Source organism: Theropithecus gelada, chromosome 4, assembly GCF_003255815.1.
Source record: "Theropithecus gelada isolate Dixy chromosome 4, Tgel_1.0, whole genome shotgun sequence".
Classification (NCBI taxonomy): Eukaryota; Metazoa; Chordata; class Mammalia; order Primates; family Cercopithecidae; genus Theropithecus; species Theropithecus gelada.
In genome coordinates this window covers 62,056,706-62,075,292 of record NC_037671.1, presented here as the reverse complement: position 1 = coordinate 62,075,292, position 18,587 = coordinate 62,056,706, and positions in this window count along the sequence as shown.

Genomic DNA, 18,587 nt, shown 5'->3' with positions numbered 1-18,587 from the left:
CTTTTCTGAAATCTGTTCCCTTGGCTTTGAGCACACAACAATCATTTTCAGTGTTCCTTCCAGGCTCCTCTCACTCTATCCAAATATTCAGTGTTGAGATTCCTCAGGATTTAATCTAAGATATTCTTCTCACTGTTAACATTTTCTGTAGTCTATATACACTCCCCAAATATCAGGTGCCATCCATCTATGCGTAATGTTCCCTAGTTTGACACGTCTAATCCAGATTTTTTTTGAGTCCCAAATCTCAAACCCAATTGCCTACCCTACCTCTGCATTTGGATGTATACTACGGTTCTGAAACTCAACATGACTAAGTCGAATCTATCTTTTCACCAAAAATGAGCTCTCTCTCAAGCATTTTTTCTCATTAAATGTTCCTTACACCTGTCCTGAGAAAAAATTAGAAACTTGGGACTCATCTTTAATTCCTACCTCTTTCTAAATTCCACATTTAATCAATTAAGTCTTATCTATTCTTCCTTCTAAGTATTTATCTAGTAGTTTTCATTTGTCCTGAATATTAGAATAGTATGGAGAGGTTAACAAAATACATACTTGTCTAAGTCCCATCTCCAGAGATCCTGATTCAATTAGGCTGGTGTAAATCCCAGACACTGAATTAATAATAATAATTTCAAAACTCTAAGAAATGTTGATATTATTGAAAATCACTGCTCTAATTCTCTCATTTCTTTCTATTCTATCTTTTCATATCTTAATACAAACTAATACAAAGGTTAACAGTAAACAGTGAATCTCATATAATTAGATCACTGCAATAACATCTTAAGAAGTCTCATCGTTCCTGTTCTCACTTCTTTTCTCTTCATCGCAGCAGGAAGGCTTTCTTTCTTTTGTAATGCATAGCTAAGTATGGAATGCCTATGTTTAATGCCCTTTAGTTACCTCCTGCTACACAAAGGTTAATGATTTCAACTTTATACACGGTTTGAAACAACAGGCATACTTTTTTTTTTTTCCTGTCTTGTGCAAAGATTCGTGCATGTCAGTCCTTCAATCTGGATTGCTGGTGCCCCCTCTTCAGGTTTCTTTGCCTTACTAACTGCCTAGACAAAGTTGTCTCTCCTGTTTTATGTATCCTTACTACACTCTCTCCTTGTCCTGCACATTGCACAGTGCTCATCACACAGAATCTACTTGTCTTGCGGATAGTGATATTAGCAAACAGTTATTGAGCACTTATAATGTGCCAAGCACGATGCTGAGTGCTTCAAAAACACAATCTCCTATTAATACAAAAGAATGCTATAAAAGATGTACTGTAAATATTTCAATTTTTAAAATGAGTAAACTGAGGTTCAAAAAGATTAACCATTTTCCCCAAGATTTTATAGTGAGTAAATTGTAGATTATAACTTAAACTCAGGACATTTTATTTCAGAACACACCCTCATCAGCCCTAAACTGAAGTGCCTAATTATACATATTTTAAATTAACATTTTTTAGTCAAAAGTTTTATTGAGGTATAATTGATATGCAAAAGAAAGGCAGATATTTAATGTATACAATTAGATGAAATTAGAATTTCATTCCCTTATGAAACTATCACTAAAATTAAGATGATAAACATATCCATCACCTCCTCCAAAAGTTTCCATCTCTTTGATTTCATTTTTGTTTTTGTTTTATAGCAAGAAAACTTAACATAAGATCTACCCTCTTAACTTTCTTAGGTCCGCAATACACTATTGTTAACTATAGGCACTATGTTGTACAGCAGATGTCCAGAATGTATTAGTCTTGCATAACAGAAACTTTATATTGATTGAACAATTCCTATTTCTCTCTTTACCCAGACTCTGGCAACCACCATTCTACTCTTGCTTCCATGAGTTTGACTATTTTAGATATCTCATATACATGGAATCATGCAATATTTGTACTTCTCTGATTTGTTTCTTTTACTTTGTGTAATATCCTCCAGGTTCAACCATGATGTCACAGAAAGCAGGATTTTCTTCTTTTATAAGGCTGAATAATATTCCATTATATGTATATACCACATTTCTTTTTTTTTTTTGGTCACACAGGCTGGAGTGCAATGGCAAGATCTCAGCTCACTGCAAGCTCCTCCTCCCAGGTTCAAGCGAGTCTCCTGCCTCAGCCTCCCTAGTAGCTGGGATTACAGGTGCCCACCACCACACCTAACTAATTTTTTGTATGTTTAGTAGAAACGGGGTTTCGCCATGTTGGGCAGGCTTGTCTCAAACTCCTGACATCAGGTGATCCACCCGCCTCAGCCATAGCACATTTCTCTATCCATTTATCCATTGATGGGCATTGGGTTTTTTGCACATATTGGCTATTATAAATAATGCTGCAATGACCATGGGAGTACAGATAACTCTTCAGGATCCTGATTTTAATTATTTTTTATATGTACCCAGAAATAGGGTTGTTGGGTCATATGGTAGTCCCATTTTTAATTTTTTGAGGAACCTCTATAATGTTTTCTTGATGGTTGCTTCATTTTGCATTCCCACCAAAAATGTACATGAGTTTACCACATCCTTGCAAACACTTATCTTTTACTTGTTTGTTTTTTGATAATAGCCATCTTAACAGGTGTGTGGTCATATCTCATTATAGTTTTTATATGCATTTCTCTGAAAATTAGTGACATTCAGCACTTTTTAATATACCTTGTTAGCCATTTGTATGTCTTCTTCAAAGAAATTTCTATTCAAGTGCTTTGCCCATTTCTTTAAATTGGGTTCTTTGTTTTTGTTTTGTTTTGTTTCTGTTATTGAGTTGTAGGAGTTCCTTATAGTTTTTGGAAATTAATCCCTTGTCCAGATATATGGTTTGCAAATAGTTTCTCTTATCCCATAAGTTGACTTTTTATTCTCTGATTTTCTTAGCTGTGCAGAAGTTTTTTTACTTTAATGAGTTTTCACTTGTCCATTTTGCTTTTACTACATGTGCTTTTGGGGTCATAGCCAAGAAATCATTGCCAAACAAAACACCATAAAATCATTGATGTGATTTTTGGAATTTTGTTAAACACTGTTTTTCATAGAAATTTTATATGTTAATCAGTAAAGTCAAAAGTAAAAGTCTAATGATCCTAGTTTATTATCAATAATTAACAAAATTACTTGCATTAAATATCGCTGGGCCATAGAACACATTGCACACTAAACCAAATCAATATTAGCCGTAATCTTAAATAAATATATCTGTATTGTTGCTTTTGGTACAGTTATCCTATGTTTACAATAATTACTAAGATAAAAATGCTGAATATCATAAGTGTATTGTTGTCTTTACTTTCTCTTATGAAGCAATGTCAACTTCAAAGCACAATCAGCAATTGAGCAGTAATAGGTCTGCCCAAGAAAGCCCAGAGTTATAATGCAGATGTTAAGTGTGCACTGTTACCAGATTGAGTTAAAGCAACAGTTTCTAGAGATCTGATTATGTGAGCACCACCACCTACCAAAAATATCCGCACATTTTATTATTTGGGAAGTATGCTAAGTGCCTTGCATACTTTGCCTCATTTCATACAACATTAAGGTAAGTACCATTGTAATAATCCATATCTTACAGTTATAGATAGCAAGTAAATACTGAATAACTTATTCAAAATCACACAGCTAGCAACTAGCAGAGCTAGAGCCAAAATCCAGAGCTCCTGACTTAAAACATCATGCTTATGTTGACCATGTCATACATACTTCTAGAGAACACATGAGCTCTGGATGGTTTGGTGAACAGATGGGAAAAGACGGTCTTTATTGAAGATATTTGGAGTGTGTGGAATTTATAAATACCTGAAAGCGAATGGTAACAGAGTGAAACTTTTTCAGTGTAAAGATTAAGAATATAGAAGTTGGCTAGAAATCGGTTTCCTGCAGAGCTTAAAGGTAGATCTAAATTCAACTGACATTTTCATATGCTCTCTAGTAGAGTTATGTTTTATGTATATATTCTATCTCTGCAAAAAATATCTGGCCTAATTAAGGTCAGAGGTCTTTTGTTTCCGTTTGCATCCTACTATGTAGCTACTCGATTTACACTCTTGCTACAGGAGGTCAGAGAAATTAGTTCATGCCACGCCCTAGATGGAGAAGCTATGAGAAAAGATGAATGTCAGATATGCATGCTTTGCTGGAATAAGAATCATGGAAGAATTCAATGAGCAATGGTGTAGGAAGCTTTTATATATAGAAAATCCATTCCCATGTTTTTAATTAAAACCTAACTGGACAGTGGTGTACTGATTCTGATGCTTTATTATCATGAGTTCTAGGAAATAATAGTCTTAAATATCTTCAATGATTTTTTAAGAGTCCTGGTTTGCCTTAGTTTGCTTGCACCTGCACCTCATATAATGAATTTTGTTTTCATAGCTGAATTTTCCATTTCCCTCCCTCCATGCAATTAAGCACAGAAGTTGATAAGTAAGGATTAATGAGGTATTTTTAAAGTAGCTTTATATATTTTGTGGAATAGTTTGAGAAATGATGTTCAGAACAAATAGACAAATACAATATTGTGATTCCATTGATATTTTCAAAGTTAAATTCATCAGCTCATCTAAATATGCCTTCATTTTATTCACCTTCCATTATCCTGAATTTTGAAAGGATGAATGTCATGATTCTTGATTAGTATATGTTGAGGAAGGTATATACGTTTAATAATAATAAAGGCACATTACTATCGGAGCCTTGTTACCCTTTGTTTCCTGAAGTGTCTCTGCTTTTCCAAATATACCTCAAAGTACCATTTAAACATTCAGAGGACTGTTCTTACAATGTAATGATTAACACCTGCTCATTGTTCTGTCATCACTTTCAAAATGGAAACCAACTCACTTGAGATGGATAAGTATGTGAGCAGAGATCATGATTAAGTTTTAGCCACATAAAGCATCATGCTGCGTTGATATAGTTAAATATTTTTTAATATATTCTTATGAAAAATAATATCTAAGAAACTTCTAGAACATAATAGAAAAAACTTTATATGGTAATGGATTCATTTGCCTTGCAACTACTATTTTAAAATTCTACACTTTCTTTACATGTCAATGCTATTTCTTTTGATGAGTACTACAACTTTTGGTCTGCTAGCTTGTTCACATTTTCACATAATTAATTTGTTATTGGCTTATACTTCCCTCCAGCAGGAAATGTACCTGTTATTATAATATCATGAAAATTGTACATCCAGTATCTAATTAACTTGAAGAAAATTTTAGGCAGCACTTTTTTGAGCAACATTTTTCATAGGCAAGGCTATTAAACATTTTAATATCTGTTCTCAACTCATTCAGAACATGGGCAAAATAATCACCCACTTTTATTTATAGGAATTTGCTTTCAGAACAGGAACTTCATCCAAGACAGTGGTTTCCAAATGCATTTCCAATTCTTATTTAGTAGGAGGAACAGAAGACCCCATACCTTATCAGCAATAAATTACTCTCCTGTTAAACTTGCTGCTAAACAAGGAACCACAGTCCTATTAAAATCCAATTAAGCATGCATTGCGTTTGATAGATATAATTAGAACAAGTGTAGAGGGTAAATGGCTCCAAGGACTGTAGCTGAAAGAGTTCTAAGATCAGTGTTAGAAGGGAAAATAATAGACAATATGTTGGGGATTGTTTTTATCCAATGATGCCTTCTTTATTTTTGTGATTTTATTTATTACCTTTTAGCTACTTCTTATAGTTTCTCTAACTTACTGGTAAAGGATTGTTTTACTTTCACATTTGCTTCCACTAATAAGGATATTGTGTCTCCTTTCATGGGGTAAATTAGACATTTTGGTAATAAAATAGTGGATTTTGCAATAATACCCTAAAAATTGTAGCACTTAAATATTTTTTAAATCATTTTTTTTCAGGTTTTTAATATGCATTCCTCATTGCATCTTACAACTTATGTATGAATCTTTCTAATTGTCTTTTTCACAAGGATGTAGTTATTAGGAATTGCCAACCTAGACACTGCAAGATGTCATTGGCATCCTTATATCCTCATCCATTCTCCCACAGTAGCTGTAACAATATCTCTGCTGAATCCGTCTCAGTAGTTCTTAAAAATAATGTGTGCTCTTTGTACCCTGCTTTTGCTAATCAAAATATAGAAGTATTTTTGGACTTTCATGTGACTATTCAAAAAAATCTCTCTTTATATCATGGGTAAAATGAACTATTCTAAGCAGAGCTATGTCCAATGAACAATATATTTTGGTAAAGGATGACAAGTACTGTAAATGTAGCCAGGTAGAACATAAATAGAGTATTAAACATAGGTTTACTTGTACTGACTTGATAATGCTAAAATTGGATATTTAGATAATGAATATTATACTGTGAAACATCAGGGACAAATCAAGGAGGACGATGCTTTTCATGTGTCCCTTCTCATTTGTTAAGTGTCAGCTCATTTTTACCTATTAAGTTTTATAACACCAAAACAATCTTTCTTAAATTTTCTGCTAATTGCTGTCCCCACTTCAAGGCCACGTATAGTTAAGTCTTGGAACAATTAACAGCTCGTATCTGTTCATGGACACATCACTTACAAAAAAAAAATGAATCAAAAGAAACGACTTTGAGAGTCAGGAATTTAGGACTGGTGCATCATGTTTCTCGCTTTTTAAATCTTTTCTGTTTCTCTATAACTGGCTTCCTTCTCCCTTACTGGATGGGTTATTCTCTAGGCAAAAAGAGCCACCGGCAGCTCTCCGGTCAATCCAGCATAGCTAACCCAAAGGAGGAAAAAATGTTTTCCTACCAGCTGCATAGGGACAGGAATCAGATTGTCCCTATTTGGGTCAAGTTACACAATCACCCTGACTATGCTTAGCTCAAACTATGTCCTATGACCACTCGTGGTCGAGAAGGAGGATTCCATGACTAGAAGTTGGGTTGTGGGCAGGAATAAATGTGCTAGGTAGACAGGAAAAGTAGTAATATCAGGTCTACATAAGAAGCTGCTGCCAGCTAGTCTTTGAGACTGCCCTGCCTTCACGGACTCTCCCTATGGACCTGGTTCCTGCATGGCCACAGACTGATAGCTTCTTAAAAACTTGTAGTGCATAGTTGACAGACCCTTCCTGATTCCTCAAGTGAGAGAGAAAGTGAAAAGAAGTTAATCTGTTTTATTGGGATTTCTTGCTTTCTCATGGGATTTCTGTCTTTTTCTATTTTTTTTTCATTGCTTTCCAGAGTCACTTTGCTATACTGTTATATCCCATAATTTCCTCTGTATGTCAGTCTTCCTTTGCGACAGTCTTATAATAAACCTGGACTGTTTACAAATGTACTAGTACAGTTATTTGCATGGCTTCACCATGCAAAATATGTTAAAAGTGAAATGTATTTATCTGAAATAATTCAGGTGAAGATATATTCATCTTAGGCTTTCTTAACATTATTATTCTCCAAAATATCATATACATACAGTGTCTTAAGTCTTTGGATTCTATCAAAGTTTCCTTGAGGGGGCATGTCAAAATATTGGGAGCTTTAGAAATGTAAATACACAATATGAAATTTTAAGAATTATCAAATAATTTATATTTTATAAAATTATTTAATAGAATAATTAAGTAGACTCACATACCTAAAAGCACTAATCCATTTTGAGCTAACTTGCTTTAAATAAATACTTTATTCAAAAATACCTTTAAGGCTATGTTGACCCAGTAGTGGTCCATTGTTTATTAACTCTGTATAGAATTATTATATTATAAAGATATTTGTACTATATTTGGGTACTTTATGATGATCTGTGTTTTATAGCATCAGAAATATGAAAGAATAAAGTTATCAGAAATAAACTTCCCTGTTAAAAGCAAATGTGCATTCATTTATCAAATTATTTTGGAATTATATACTAAGAATTGGCAAACGCTGATGGATTTTGGATTTAAAGAAAAGTATGAAATTTATCTACATTTTATTCTGCATTTTTTTCATTTATTTACATTTATCAGATGTGACCTTTTTAAAAAAAATACATATTATTTCTAAAGATGAATCGAAAATTTTAAATCACGGAGCAGCACAATGCTTAAAAAGCCAAATAATGAGAGCACATGGACACAAAAAGGGGAACAGAAGTCACAGGGGCCAACAGGAGAGTGGAGGATAGAAGGAGGGAAAGCACCAGGAAAAATAACTAATGGGTATTAGGTTTTGCTACCTCAGTGATGAAATAATCTGTACAACAAACCCCTATGACATGATTTTACTCATATAACAAACCTGCACGTGTACCCTTGAACTTAAAATAAGTTAAAAAATATTATTTGAAAACAATTTACATAAAGCCTAAGATTTTAATTTCTAAACTGATAGAGACATTAATGCATTTTAAGAGACATACATCAAATTTTACTTCCACCCTAGCCATATAAATAGAAACCTGAGCTTAAGGAAAAGCAGTTGTGCAAATCACATGTGAAATTAGGCATGCTGGGTTTTTTTTTTTTTTTTTTTTTAATTTTACTTTAAGTCCTGGGATATATGTGCACAATGTGCAGATCTGTTACATAAGTATACCTGTGTTAGGCATGCTTTCAAGCTAAAAGTAAAATTTGTAATATTTACTGTTAAAAATTATTGTTTCAGTAACCAAAACAGTGTGGTACTGGTACAAAAACAGATACATAGTCCAATGAAACAGAATAGAGAACTCATAAATAAGACAGCACCACTACAACTATCTGATCTTTGACAAACCTGACAAAAACAAGCAATGGAGAAAGGATTCACTATTTAATAAATGGTGCTGGGAAAACTGGCTAGCCATATGCAGAAAATTGAAATTGGACCTGTTCCTTACACCTTATACAAATATTAACTCAAGATGGATGAAAGAATTAAATATAAAACCCAAAACTATAAAAAGCCCTAAAAGAAAATCTAGGCAATACCATTCAGGACATAGGCCTGGGAAAAAATTTCATGATGAAAATGTCAAAAGCAATTGCAACAAAAACAAAAATTTAAAGACCTTCTACACAGAAAAAAACCAAAAACAAACAAACAAACAAAACCTGTCATCGGAGTGAACAGACATCCTACAGAATGGGAGAAAATTTTTCAATCTATCCATCTGACAAAGGTCTAATATCCAGACTCTACAAGGAAATTAAACAAATTTAAAAGAAAAAAATTGAACCCCATTAAAAAGTGGGTAAAGGATGTGAACAGATGCTTCCAAAAAAAAGATATTTATGTCGCCAACAAACACGAAAAAAAACCTCAACATCATTGATCATTAGAGAAATGCAAATCAAAACCACAATGAGATACCATTTCACACCAGTCAGAATGGCAGTTCTTAAAGTCAAGAAACAACAGATGCTGGTGACCATATAGTAGTCCCTACTCTCACTATATTTTACTCAATTACCTGTTGTTTTTTACTTTTCTTCAGTTTGTTTTTACCACTTTAGAGTTATGATTACTATGGCTATTTTTATCCTGTACCTTTGATTATTTCATTGAGCTACATTACTAGAAATTGATTTAAAGAGAAAAACATTAAAGGCAGAGACAATGTTAAGACTTTTATTATATATTGACAATATGGTGTCAAGAAAAATTTGTAAAGTTGAATTTTTTCCTTGCTTTTAAGCCGAGAAAAGCCTCTATGACTGCCATCAGTTATTTGTTTACAAAAATAGTTAATATACTATCTATAAATTCTTATATGGAAAACTATCACAACCTTCTTTAAGTAAAGAAGTTTTCATATGAAATTTGTAATTGTCTTATTAACTCCAATATTAGTATATAAAAAATAAGTTTTAAAATCCAGGCATTTGGTGAGTAGACCATTTTGTTTATGAATATAAGGGAGAATTGGATAATGAAAAGAGCACAGAAGGGCCAGGCGTGGCGGCTTACATCTGTAATCCCAGCACTTTGGGAGTCTGAGGCAGGTGGATCACCTGAGGTCAGGTAGTTCAAGACCAGCCTGACCAACATGGCAAAACTCCATCTCTGCTAAAAATGCAAAAATTAGCCGGGCATGGTGGTGCACACGTGTAATCCCAGCTACTCAGGAGGCTGAGGCAGGAGAATCACTTGAACCTGGGAGGCAGAGGTTGCAATGAGCTGAGATCGCACTACTGCACTCCAGCCTGGGTGGCAGAGCGAGACTATGTCTCAAAAAAAAAAAAATAAAAATAAAAAAAAAAAAATAAATAAATAAAATAAATAAATGGAAGAAAAAGAAAAAGAAGAGCACAGGACTACTATCATTAATTTTCACTCATATCTATCAGTTCCTGTCAATACTCAGGCAGCATTTAGAAAGACCTATTATTCCCTCTCTCTGGGACAAGTGAACTAATAGCTGTTTATGTGTTACTATGGAAGTAACAGGTATTTATAGTTGCCCATTCTGATTTGTTAGGGCCCATGCTATTGATTTATTTTTATTTTTATTCATTTTCGAGACAGAGTCTCACTCTGTCGCCCAGGCTGGAGTGCAGTGGCACCATCTGGGATCACTGCAACCTCTGCCTCCCGGGATCAAGTGGCTCTCCTGCCTCAGCCTCCCGAGTAGCTGGGATTACAGGCACGCACCACTATGCCTGGCTAATTTTTGTACTTTTAGCAGAGACGGGGTTTCACCATGTTGGCAAGGTTGGTCTTGAACTCCTGACCTCAAATGTTCCACCTCCTCAGCCTCCAAAGTGCTGGGATTAGGAGCGTGAGCTACCACGCCCAGCCAGCACCCATGCTATTTAGATTTTGGCCTCCTTCCAAACAACCAGGGTGAACTTTTAAAAATGTAAACAACATGACTTGCTTTCACTGCTAAAATTTTTCCAGTGGCTTTCCAGGTCATTTGGAATAAACTCTAGACCCATTGCTGTATCTTATAAGACCTTCAGGATCCATCCACAACATGCTAAACATGATTCTGATTCATAACCTTTTGCTGTTATTTTTCCTTTTGCCAGGATTGCTTTTCTCCCAGCTGTTTATATGGCTTACTGCCACACCTAATACATGTCTTCGCTCAAATTCCACTTTGTCCATGAGGTTTTTCTTACTCATCTTATCTAAGATAGTACCTTCCCCACAATCATTCTCTATTCTCTTTCCCAGATGCCTTCTTTTTCACTTTCTTTGGCAATACTTGACACTATACGCTTATTTATGCATTTGGTTACTGTTTGTCTTTCTTACCAAAATGCAAACTCCATTAGGTCAGGGACTTTGTTTGTTTACATCTTAATCCCTAGTGCTCAGAGCATGCCCAGCATATGGTGGGTTTTCAATAAATATCCGTTACAATGATGAATATTTAAATCTGTATGTTCAAAAAGATAGTTAACCCATCTAAGTTTCAGTTTTCTCATTAGCAAAATTGGTATAATTGTGGCAATATCTACTCTATTAAGACTTAATTATGATCCAATAATACAATGAATATGAAAGTACTTGAAAATTGCACAGAACAATTGTGGTTTTCTGAGAAAATCAAAGTATTTTGAAGGCAAATCTTTACTAACTCCATTGGGTTTTCTACTTTTTCTTATTATCATAATCTGAGAAAATTCTGCTCTCTCAGTATCAAGAAGTAGCAGAACGTTATAATTTATTTAATGATAGATCATAAAATAAGTACAACACTGGTAATTCATGTATATTCTCATGAAAGCCACATCATCAATCACAGAAAGGAAAATTAGTAATCATAGACACCTTTGCAAGGCTTTAAATAACCTTAAATAAAATTAGAAAATTTGCAATATAGTCTAGTAGGACCAGAAAAATAAACTTTAAGAAGAAAGTATTTTTTATTAATTTTTCAACTAGCCCCATTATGTAACTATTGCTTCTGAAAATTCTATCTGTAGTTCTCTACAAATAGGAGGTTTATGCAAAAAGAATACAAATTCAAATTAAAATGTCAGTCTGTAACTGCTAAGTTTCATCATTATAAGTCTAACCCTTATGAAATTATTCATTTTGTGAATCAATTCCTCTAATAAACAATGAACTACTTATTAATAAAACATATAATAGCTATTCTGGCATAGAAACTTTAAAGTTGTTTCTCAATGTGTTTTAAATACTATATCTCAGGAAATAAATAAATAAATATAATGATAGAGATCTAGGCATCTTCGGGATAAAGGCTCCACCTACCTCTTATGTAGGAGTTAAGCCAATTTGCTGGCTTAAATAACTTAAACTCAATGTAACTTCTTGGCAGAGCACATATTTCCTAAATTAATGTATCTTCATATTTGTCTTCTACTTAAATTCATATTTGGGTCCAAAAAGTAAAGCTTTTAAAATAATTCATATATTTCTAGTTCCCTATATAATAGAAATGTAAAAAAGAAGATAATCTTTTCAAAGATATAGGAAAAGTATTTTCTAGCCCAAAACTCATTTATGTTATTTACTTTCATGTAAAATAGCTACTATTCAAAATACTTAGATATAACATCACATAATTTGTGGCACCTATAAAACCCAACACACTTTTCCTGGAACAATAAACATTAATTATTTTAAATTTAAGTACATCGAATGTCGCAATCACAATAAAAGATGAATTACAATTATGTTTCTGATATTGGCAATTACTTAGAACAACTAATGTAATACCAATAAAAATTTTTCTTTATAAATTTAAAGCTGTGTCTGGAATTGGGGGACTCTTGGTCTCGCTGACTTCAAGAATGAAGCCTTTACAGTTCCTAAAGATGTTGTGTCCCGAGTTTGTTCCTTCTGATACTCGGAGGTGTCCAGAGTTTCTTCCTTCTGGTGGGTTCCTGGTCTAGCTGACTTCAGGAGTGAAGCTGCAGACCTTCCCAGTGAGTGTTACAGCTCTTAAAGATCGCACAGACCCAAAGAGTAAGGAGCAGCAGCCGAGTGGGGTGGATAACGAGGTCAGGAGATCCAGACCATTCTGGCTAACACAATAAAATCCCGTCTCTACTAACAAATACAAAACAACAACAACAACAACAAAACCCCAAAAACCTAGCGGGGCGAGGTGGCGGACGCCTGTAGTCCCAGCTATTTGGGAGGCTGAGGCAGGAGAATGGCTTAAACCCAGGAGGCAGAGTTTGCAGTGAGCTGAGATCCAGCCACTGCACTCCAGCCAGTGCAATAGAGTGAGACTCTTTTTCAAACAAACAAACAAACAAAAGAGCAAAAGAACAAACCTTCCACAGCCTGGAAAGGGACCTAAGCAGGTTGCCCCTGCTGGCTTGGGTGGCTTGCTTTTATTCCCTTATCTGGCCTCACCCACATTTTGCTGATTGGTCCATTTCACAAAGAACTGATTGGTTCATTTTACAGAATGCTGATTGGTCCATTTTGACAGAGTGCTGGTTGGTGCGTTTACAAACCTTTAGCTAGACACAGAGCACTGATTGGTGCATTTACAATCCTTCAGCTAGACAGAAAAGTTCTCCAAGTCCACACGGACCCAGAAGCACAGCAGGCTTCACCTCTCACTGGCACTCACCAAGAGAGTTTCCCGGCACCTAGCAGGGGCGCTCCTGCAGCGCAGAGGGAGCTTGTCCCAGACAATCAAGAGGAAAAGAGGGGAAGCGAGAAAGAGAGGGAGACCTGCTATGGTGGCCAACGATCCTGCGAAGAGGGAAGGGTGGTCCACTCACGGGATTCAGCCTCAGATCAAGCCCAGTGCGGGGCTTGCCCAGGCCGCGCTCACCTGGAACCGGTGACAGCCTGCGAGCGCCCCGCGGGCGCCTCTCTCTTCACACCTCCCGGCCAGCAGAGGGAGCCGGCTCCGGCCTTGGCGAGGCCCAGAGAGGGGCCTTCGTAGCGCAGCAGCAGGCTGAAGGGCTCCTGGAGCGCCGCCAGAGCAGACACCCAGACCGAGGAGGCGCCGAGAGCCAGCGAGGGCTGCTAGCACGTTGTAACTTCTCAAAGCCATCAATATGGTAATTGATATAATTTCAAAATATGACTCTGTACTGAATGTATTTTCAATGAATTGATTTACACTTTCAGCTATGATTTCCCCGTCTTAGGAAGAATGTCAACCCTTTAAAAAACAGAAAATGAAAATATATAATTCCAGAAGAGAATTACCAAATTTGAGTTTACTTCCTTTCTTTAAGCAGCACTCCAATGACACCACGAGAGGGAAAAATATCCATTTTCAAACCTACTGAGAAGTGTTTCAGTGGCCGTGCTCCAGTGTTTCACACTAGATCTTAGATTACAAACTTCTTTGCACAAATAGCAATATTATAACAGCATAATTATATATGTAAGGAAAAATTGAAAATAAGTGTTAATACTTACGTGTTAATATGCTTATAGTTAAGCAGGATGGTTTTAGGGACAGGCAAAGAAAAGATACGTTGTAAGCATATACTGGTGCTCACGGCTCTCAGAGCCAACGAGTTATTTTATATCCTTAAACTAATAAACTTTAGCAATTTATTGTCTATTTCTTCTTACACAGGGCCTCAGATGGAATTTTGTTATATCTAATTTTCCTCATTAATTGATAATATAGGAAAATCCCGTGACTTTTGGCAGCAAATGGTAAAGATGCAAAACTGTGGGTTATTGGTCTAGAATATGAGCATTCTAAGTCTGTGATACGTCAGATGAAATGCAGGCTGTTTTAAAATTGTAAAATGGATGGCATTTTTGGGTAAAGTAGAAAATATATCTGTTATAAAGGGTATGACTCCAGTTTTTATGTTTGTCTGCTAACAGCTTTTAAACCATCCCTTTTCACTTCCCCTTTTACCCCACATCTGGCAAAACTGATACAAACTTAGAGCTCCTCTCTCAATTGGCACCAGAGAGAAGTTTAACCCATGTGCAAAAATGGCCACACCCCTAATCACAATGGAAAACCCATGCCAATATCTTTTCCTAGGTCTCTCCAGTCATTTTCAGACCTACTTGGAATTATCCTGCTCTCCCCCAGAAAAACCTCATTATGTAATAAAACACTTCATACCCTCTTGGTGTATGTGTACTATCACCAGGCTTGCCATCCAAACCAAATTGTGGATAAATATCCATCTTACTCCTTCATGTCATGCGCGTCTGTGTGAAGAGACCACCAAACAGGCTTTGCGTGAGCAATAAAGGTTTTTAATCATCTGGCTGCAGGCGGGCTAAGTCTGAAAAGAGAGTCAGCAAAGGGAGTTAGGGGTGTGGCAGTTTTACAGGATTTGGGTAGATAGTGGAAAATTATAGTCAAAGGGGGGGTTCTCTTGTGGGCAGGGCAGGGGTCACAAGGTTCTCAGTCGGGGAGCTTCTGAGCCAGGAGAAGGAATTTTACAAGGTAATGTCATCAGTTAAGGCAGGAACCAGCCATTTTCACTTCTTTTGTCATTCGTCAGTTGTTTCAGGCCATCTGGATGTATATCTGTAGGCTTGGGCTCAGAGGCCTGACATTTCAGAGTGGCTTTAGCATTCTCTCTTGTCTTTGTGGAAGGGTTTCTTCATCTGGATGTTCTCTTTCTTGCTTTCTTTAGGTGACTAATTCTAAACAGGATTTCTCTCAGTGGTGCATCTTACACCGATATACCCCGAGATTGATCTCAATGAACAGTCACAGATGTGACTCCAGTTTTGTTGTTGTTTTGTTTTGTTTTGTTTTGTTTTTTGAGACAGGGTCTCTCTCACCCAGACTGGAGTGTAGTTGCACGATTTCGGCCAACTGCAACCTCTGCCTCTCAGGTTCAAGCAATTCTCCTGCCTCAGACTCGTGAGTAGCTGGGATTACAGGTGTGCGCCACTACCACCTGGCTAATTTTTGTATTTTTAGTAGACACCGGGTTACCCCAAGTTGGCCAGGCTGGTCTTGAACTCCTGACCTCAAATGATCCACCCACCTCGGCCTCCTAAAGTGCTGGGATTCCAGGCGTGAGCCACCGCGCCTGGCTGTGACTCCAGTTTAATGACGGTAGATATGCTCTGGTGCAGAATTTAAAGTTTTTTAATCATTTGTGAATATGTAGATACACAAGATATGCTTATCTTAAAACATAAGTATTTATGTATTAAAGTACACAATTGTTAAGTCTGACCACTTATGTATAGCTCCACTAACAATTTCAGAACTACTTTCTGTGTAGATTACTCAGTGCTTTCCTTGTGTCTCCTAAAGGCAGTCATTTCCACCAGCATTTGAAATGTCTCATAGGATACTCGAGGCGGAAATATATGCACTTTGAAATTAGAAAAAATTTTTGAAAAATAGCTAATAGAAAGAAAAGAATTGGTAAATGTTGGAATTTCAGAGACACAAGTATTTGGGCATGTCATCATTTTGAGTTTGTTCACATAATCAATGACCTACCTATGCAACCAATGTATAGAACATTCCTTCCCAAAAAATCTTTGCAAATTTAAAACAATGCAGTGTTTTCTCTCAGAGAAAATGTTAAAAAGTCATGAAATAATAATTAACACAGCATTCCTGGTTATAGAAGTATTTAATTAAGACATCTTCATTTGATTTTAAGTTACTCTAGTGAAGAAAGCAGGTAGCATGCCAGTAATAGAGACTCGCTGTATAAATTGTAATTGTTAATGATGATTCTGATGCACTTGTTCTTATGGAAAGTTAGGACAGTGTTGAACATGGCCTTTGAAGACTTGCAGACCCAAACTACAGTCTTCATTGACCAGGTGTGACACAGCAAACAAACTACTATTCTTCTCTTATTTTTCTCCATGAAATGGAATAATAGCATTGAATTCCCATGGCCATTGAAAGGATTACTGTACTTGACACAGAGCCCATAATAATAGCTATTGTTTCTATATTCACCCATATTTTACTCAATGGAAATCACTTATTTGCATTTGTGTCTCCATTACTACATTGAAAGCTCCCTGTGGATAAGCATTATGTCTTTTCGTCACTATATTCCTAGAAAAAATCATTCCAAGAATGTACATCGGGGGCAACACTCCTGTTTGGCACTGGGGTCTTTATCGAAATCTCACCGGATTACTTGGTCCTAGTTTACCAATGTCTAGTCTGAGGAGAGTCAGGAGGGACAGAAGTACTTTTCTGAAGTAGAAAGCTGTCTGACTTGGCAAGTCCTCACAGGGTATAACAAAGCAAGCATTAAATGCAATAGTTTGAGGCGAAATTGACTAGATGGTCAGCAATAGAATGAGGAAAGAAGAAAGAGTAATAGAATAGATTAAAAGAGTTAAATTTTTCTTAGCTTTAGTTTGGTAGGGTTTTCCCCTGGGACTATGGCCCACAACTCTGGAGGGGATGGCACGTTCTTGACTCGGGTGTGATGAGTCCATCCTTTTTTGCTATATGAACAGCAGTCTTGGTGGTTAGCAGCACAAGGTAGGGTCCTTCCCAGGCTGGCTCAAGTTTTTCTTCTTTCCACCTTTTGATGAGAACATGATCTTCAGGCTGGTGCTGGTTTATTGGAAATTCTAGGGGTGGTACATGTGCTAAAAGACTTTCAGTTTTTTTTTTTTTTTTCTCCTTTGAGAGAAAGGAAAGTGGAAGATAAACCAAGTATATAATTTTTAAGAAATCGAGCTTTTGTTTTAAATGTGGGGACCTTGGCAGTGGACTTTATAGTCCTTAGTGGCTTTTTACTGAGAAGTTTCCTTTAGCACCTTTTTTATTAGTTTTTAAATCAAAGAAAGCCAAATACCATTTTACATTTAACAATGCTTCTCGTATGATTTTTATACCAGATAAGCTAAATTTTATCTTTATATTAGTGTATTATTAATGTTAAACCTAATTTTAATAAAACCTTGTAGACGTATTTATTAAATTTTTAATGTTTGACTTTAAGGTAAGATTTTATAGATTCTTTTTAACCTTTTATAATTTTTGCTAAAGAGCAGGTTGGTGCTTTAAGAAAAACCTGTTATGCTTTTACTTTAATGTCCAGTTCACAGAAAAACTGGATGATACTTCTTTAACTTTAGCTAATATGTTTACACACAGAATGTGCTTTACAATTAACGTTTTAAACCTTGCTTAAACCTTCAAAACAGTAATTTTTAACTTTTTAATGTAGGTAAAAATGTACATTTTTATGCCTCCTTATAATCCTTTTACCAAAGGTATATTTTGTTTTTCTTATACACCTTGCACATGAACTGTTTTTCTTTTTTTTTTCAATAGTTTTACTTTCAGGAGGCCTAGTTACTTTTAAATTATACAACATTTTTTGCATAAATTCTTTTTTTAAACACACATTTTTTTATAACCTTTTTTTTTCTCTTTCACGACTTTTACAGGCAATTTTTTTTGACATGCCTTAACTTTCTGACTTATTACAAACATTTCTTTCTTTAAACAACCAGTTAATTTATTTCAGGACAAGAATTTACCATATAACACTCTTTTTATATAAATTCCGCCCCCCCCCCCTTTTTTTTTTCTTTTTTTTTTTCCCTTAGGATACTTCTGAACTGGTGAGTTGTGCTCACAATGAAGTTTCCTCTAAAAGTGATTTATTTATTTATTATTTTTACTTTTTTTTTTGTTATCGTTGGTAGCAAAGCCGTTGCCGCTACAGATCGAATGCATTTGGGCCATCCTTGGGTTACTGGGTTAAGGATTTT